Below are 6,785 nucleotides of genomic sequence, written 5' to 3' on the forward strand. Positions count from 1 at the left end.
AGTGCAAAAAGAAACTGTCAAAAAGTATTATAATATTCAAAGCTTGGTAAAGCCCATTGACTCAATTTTTGCAAAGACATAAGTGTTGTCGCCTTGTCTTGTGAGCTTCACCTGTGACTAATAATGGATCAATTAGGTCTCAGGTGTGTATAAAAACAACCCCAGTACACTAGACCTTCTCATCAACTGCAACTAGACATCTGCAAACATGCCTAAGATTCACCCTGAGACTAAAGTTTTGATTATCAAGAGGCTGAAGACCAGATCCACTGCTTATGTGGCAGAGACCTTCAATGTGTCTCAGCGTCAAGTACAGAGGATTGAAAAAACATTTGAAGACACTGGAGACGTTTTTGACAAGCCCAGGTCAGGCAGACCCCGCAAGACAACTGCTCGAGTGGACCGTTTGTTGGCTCGAAAATCCAAGCCCAGCCCATTTTCCACTTCAGCAGAGCTCCACCAGACCTGGTCCCCTGAAGTCCCTGTATCAACCACAACGGTTTGGCGGATTCTGTCTCGAAATGGCCTCCATGGTTGAATCAGTGCCCAGAAGCCAGCACTAAACAAAATACAATTGAAAAACCGTGTGGCATTTGCCAAGGCCCACAGCCTGCTAAAAGGATGGACGATGGAAAAGTGGAAGAAAGTGTATTTTTCATATGAATCTTCTGTTAAATTACACCACAGTTGCCGCAAATATTGCAGGAGACCTAAGGGAGCCCGCATGGATCCAAGATTCACCCAGAAAACAGTGAAGTTTGGTGGCGGAAAACCTTATGGTCTGGGTTGCGTCCAGTATGGTGGTTGTGCGAGAGTCTGCAGGGTGGAAGGCAACATCAATAGTCTCAATACCAGAAATCTTAGCTACCTTATATTCCCAACCATAAAAGAGGCAAATCTCCAGCAGGATGGTGCTCCATCGCATACTTCCACTCCCACTTCAAAGTTCCTCAAGGCGAAGAAGATCAAGATGCTCCAGGATTGCCAGCCCAGTCACCAGAAATGAAATCATTGAGCATATGTGGGGTAGGATGAAAGAGGAAGTATGGAAGACCAAACCAAGAATATTGATGAACTCTGGGAGGCATGCAGACTGCTTTCCTAGCTATTCCTGAGACTTCATCAATACATTTGTATGAATCCTTGCCAAACCGCAGGATGCAAGGCAAGGCAAGGCAGCTTATTTGTATAGCACATTTCAGCAACAGGGCAATTCGAGTGCTTTAACAAAATCAGTTAAACAGATAAAACAAAGTAAAAACAGTTAAAACATAAGCATTAAAAACGGTAAAACACATGAATAGACAGTTAAAAACAAATAGAAACATAAAACACAAGAATAAAAGTTACAGGGCAGCATAAGAAATTTAAAGAAATGAGCAGTCATTTAAAGAAAGGCAGCATCAAAAAGAAAGTCTTCAGCCTTGATTTAAAAGAACTGAGAGTAGCGAAATCTACAGGTTTCTGGGAGTTTATTCCAGATAGAGGAGCATAGAAACTGAAAGCTGCTTCACCCGTTTAGTTCTGACTCTGGGGACAGAAAGTAGACCGTTCAGATGACCGAGAGGTCTGGGTGGTCATAGTGTAGTGGCAGATCAGAAATATATGTTGGACCTAAACCGTTAAGTGATTTATAAACTGCAATAGTACTTTGAAATCAATTCTTTGAGACACAGGAAGCCAGTGTAAAGACTTAGAACTGGAGTGATGTGATCCAGTCTCTTGGTCTTAGTGAGGACTCGAGCAGCAGCGTTCTGAATCAGCGCAGCTGTCTGATTTTTTAGGGAGACCTGTAAAGACACCGTTACAGTTGTCAAGTCACTGAAGATAAAGGCATGGACAAGTTTTCCAAACCCTGTTGACAACATAAGTTCTTTAACCTGATATATTCTTAAGGTGATAGTAGGCTGACTTTGTAATTGTCTTAATGGGCTGTAAAGTTCAGGTCTGAGTCCATGACAACACCAAGATTTCTGGCTTTGTCTGTTGTTTTAACATGTGTTTGAAGCTGAGCGCAGACTTTAATCATTCCTCTCTTGCTCCAAAAACAACCACCTCAGTTTTTCCTTCATTTAATTTCAGAAAGTTTGGCACATCCAGCCGTTAATTTGTTCGATGCACTTAGTCAGTTTTTGTATTGGACTACAGTCCCCTGGCGATAAGGTTATGTAAATTTGTGTGTGTCTGCATAACTGTGGTAATATTTTGATGTTCTCCATAACTGGGCCAGTGGGAGCATGTAGAATAGAGCCTTGGGGAACTCCACACGTCATATTTGTTGCTCGGATGTATAATTACTATTGTACAAAGTAATCCTATCTGTAAGTAGGTTTAAACCAGTTTAGTACTGAGCCAGAAAGTCCTACCCAGTTTTCCAGTCCTTCAAGCTCATGGAAGTCATACAAGATATTAAATTTGAATCTCACAGCACCACTATCGGGCGGCTGTGGCTCAGTGGTAGAGCGGTTGCCTGCCAATCGGAAAGTGGTGGTTCGATCCCCGCCCTGCAGTCATTGTCGAAGTGTCCTTGGGCAAGACACTGAACCCCGAGTTGCGCCCCGGTGCTGCGCATTGGAGTGTGAATGTGTGGAGTGTTTATCTGATGAGCAGGTGGCACCTTGTACGGCAGCCCGGCCACAGTGTAGAGTGGTGGAATGGTGATGTTTCTGTAGATGTAAAGCGCTTTGAGCAGTTGTTAAGACTGGAAAAGCGCTATATAAATACAGCACGTTTACGTTTATTTCATTTGTAACATATTTAGTATTTGTAGTAAATTTGTTCAATTTATGTATAGGCGACAAAACTTGTCTTGCCAAGTTTGACCTTTCTGTCTGGTTAAATAATAAATCTTTTTTAGTGAAACTAATTATTTCAGTGCATTGAACATCATTTGGGAGGGGTTTAGCTTTTCATATGAGCTATTTCTTACACCAATTGATTATTAAAAGTCAGGTTAATCTCAGGTGTTTCTACAAAATAGATAAGCGATGAGACTTTTGTCAGGGACTGTATATCCATGTCGGATAAGATGGGGGCTGAACCCTGAACCTTTAAATCAATAAAAGCTGTTCAAACAGCTAAGGTACATTTTCTGTCATGCAGTGTTGTAGTCGAGTCTCCATCTGCCCATTCTGAGTCAAGTCTCAGTGTTCCATTCCGAGTCACCAAAGAGTCAGAGTCAAGTCACCATTTCCTGAGTTTGAGTCCAAGTCGGGTCACGAGTCGAGACGAGAATCGCAACTCGAGTACTCCATCACTGCTGTAAGTGTTTTTTTGGAAGTCTTCAGTCCAGCAGGTGAAGAGAAGTTTTGAAGTGAGACTTTTGTTGAAACAAAATAAGGACAGCTGAGTAAAAGTACTGAGTTGGTCTTCGGTGAATTCTGCATCCTTATCGATAAACATAGCTCTGGACAAAGAGAAGATGTTCCTGACCCTGCACCCTTATCGATAAACATAGCTCTGGACAAAGAGAAGATGTTCCTTTCAGACTTCATGGCGTTGACCTTCACTGGACAATTTATGGAGATTAACAGCTGCTTTCCTTCAAAAGGATACATACCGAATGAATTGAAAGTTACATAACTGAAAAGCATAGTAATATGAGTAAATGAATACTACAGAAGGATATATGAAATCATGCTTAAATGTAATTTTCCCATAACAATATTCAGAAGCCATTTTTCATTCTTCCATTTATAGAGGAAGTATGAAGCCGGAGAGAGGTGAGACTGACTGAGTGAGTAAAATTGGGGTGATTCTGCAAAACTCTTGACTATGTTCACTGATGTCTAATGACTTTCTACAAAAGCTGTGCATGGCAATTGTGGTTTGGTTTGGGAACGATCATAATAACAAATGATGAAAGTACAAATTATGTTTGCCGATCTGTGTCAGAATGTGAACTCACCTTCACCGCCCTGTCCCAGGTGGAAAGTGTAAATGTGCTGTATTTATACAGCGCTTTTTTAGTCTTAACGACTACTCAAAGCACTTTTATATCATACAGGGAACATTCACCATTCACACACTGTGGCCGGGGCTGCCGTACAAGGTACCACCTGCTCATCAGATAAACACTGACACACATTCACATTCCAGTGCACAGCATTGGGGGCAACTCAGGGTTCAGTGTCTTGCCCAAGGACACTTTGACACTGAGCCACAGCCGCCCCCAAGGGTGAGGACCCTTTCTTTCCACCTCACTACATAAAGGTCACTTGACTTCCTCCAATGGTACTTGCCACTGGCATTGAAAGTAAATTGTGCGGCACTTAAATGTTCAGAATTGACATCATTCTTGTGATAATCATAATATGCCTGCCTTGATCTCATGCACTGATGTTTTAATTGTAATACAGTATGATGTGGGCGCCTGGGTCGCTCACCTGGTAGAGGGTGTGCCCATATAAAGAAGTTTACTCCTCAACGCAGCCACCGGTGGTTTCAACTCCAACCTGCAGCCCTTTGCTGCATGTCATCCCCCCCCCCCTTTTCATGTCTTTAGCTATCCTATAAATATAGGTCTGAAATGGCCAAAAAACAAGAATGTGCATCCATGACACTTCTCATTTCTGTATTGACCCACAGAAACAGTTGCAAAATTCCAGTTGAGACAATAATAACAGACTGATTCCCGTTTCCACGTATACATGGTAAAGCGCACAGTGGAGTGACTGCTACTGTCTTCACGCTGGATAAACTTTGTTTTCCTCTCATAATCAAATTACTTTGGAAATCTGTCAGGATTGCTCATCTCTTTTTTTCTTCTTCAACTATTTTATTTTCATTTTATTGAGTAAGTCTGAAATGTCCCCAAATAGTGTCTGCTCAGTAGAAATTGCATTACGTTTGCTGTGGAGCTCACTCTAATCTATAGAACAATAACCTCTGTGCTGAAGCAGCAGAGCACACATTGACAATGTAATATTGCTCTTCCTCTTGGACCAGATGAATTTATTTTAGCTTGATCCTTATTCAAACCAATTGCAGTTTGACCTTACTCCACTGAGTGTTGGGGGGGGGGGGGGGGGGGGGGGGGGGGGGGGTGGCTCAGTGCATTATCTTATGAGTCTTCCCCGCATTTAGTCAAGTAAGATCACTTTCTTATCTCTGTCTTTTCTTTTCATTTCCATTAGCAAACCTTTTCACACATTCAGTTATTGCTTTCTAATTTGGCCTCCATTTTGAAAGACGGCCTTCATTTAGCAGGGAAGCTAAATGGAGCAGAATGCCGACCTTGTATGCTGTTAATAGTAAATGTGCAGACAACTCAGCACTGTGCAAAGAAAATTATATTTGATTAAAATGTTTCTGTTATTTTGATTAGTCTATTAGATAAAGTCTATTTGAAAGCCAGATTGGCCTGGCGTATCAGGAATATCTCACTGTGTGTTTGAATATTCTTTTACATCTGTTATTCTTAACTAGGTCACCTAGGACCTACAAGTTGTGCTTAGTAAGCTAACGTGTGGCCACCTCTATGAAATAGCAGATAAAACTATAATTGAAGTATGCCGCCTGAACGTCTTTTTAATCCCTTCTTTAGCTTTAAATTCTGGCAAGTTATTAAAACCTCAGTCTACCATCTGGGACTTTTTTCATCTTCCTTTCACAAAAGGACACTGGAAACCATTATGGCAAACCAATCCTTTCCAGGAACAGGTACAGTATGTGAAGCAATTCTTGTTGATGGCCGTCTGCTGCAGTCCAGACCAAGGTGGTAAGCCCCTCTCCAAAATATAGGCATTTCCCGTCATTGGTCTTGCTCTGTGTCCAGCATTGCCATGAACGACTACTAGGGATGAGCCGAGTGCTCAGCTGAAACGAGTATCCGGTAGTGATAAAACACTTTTGCCGAGTACAAGTATTATACGAGTAATGCGAGTCAATATCTGTACTCGGATTGAATGAAAGTCTCCATTGACTATGTCTGCGTTCTGTGATAGGCTAGTCACAGTGCTAGTCACAGCGCCTCTCCCTTACACTATTCTGTGATAGGCTAGTCCCAGCGCCCCTCCCCTACACTATTCTGTGATAGGCTAGTCCCAGCGCCCCTCCCCTACACTATTCTGTAATAGGCTAGTCCCAGCGCCCCTCCCCTACACTATTCTGTAATGGGCTAGTCCAAGCGCCCCTCCCTTCACACACAGATTCCTTCTGTTGCTGTGTGCCACTCCGCTCACTCGCACACAGGACACAGAGTAGTGAACTGCCCTCTCCGTCTCCCTCAGGTCTGCGGGGCTTTTACGTTAACATTTAGGGTTTCTTCAGCTTCAGGTTTGTTTCATACTTCGGTTCAAACTAGTACCTAGTAACCAGGAGACTTCTGGTAACGTGGGCTTTGTTCAGACATAGTGCTTGGTAGAATGGGACTCGCGTTGCATCTCTGCCGTCTGAGTTTTTTTTTTTTTTTAAACTTCCTGCTGGCTCTAACCAGTTTTTTTGAGTGTCTGAAACTTTCTTGCTGTGTTTTATAAAAAAAATAAAGGCAGTTGCTATAATAAATAATAACAATTAATACCCACATAAACACATTCCAACCCCCCGCCCCCCTCTCTCTCTTTGTCTCTCTCCTCTCTCTCTCTCTCTCTGTATCTCTTACTCACTCACACATACCTGGTGTGAAAATAAAGAACCAAAAAAAAAAAATGATCACACTGATCATAGAAAAATGTTAAAAAAAGAAAGTTATATTATTGAGTATGAAAACTATTGTTCATTACATTTGACTTAATAATTGCAACCACATTGTTGTATTTATTGTTGCAAAACTTGTTATATACTGT

Source organism: Etheostoma spectabile, chromosome 4 (genome assembly GCF_008692095.1).
Source record: "Etheostoma spectabile isolate EspeVRDwgs_2016 chromosome 4, UIUC_Espe_1.0, whole genome shotgun sequence".
NCBI lineage: Eukaryota > Metazoa > Chordata > Actinopteri > Perciformes > Percidae > Etheostoma > Etheostoma spectabile.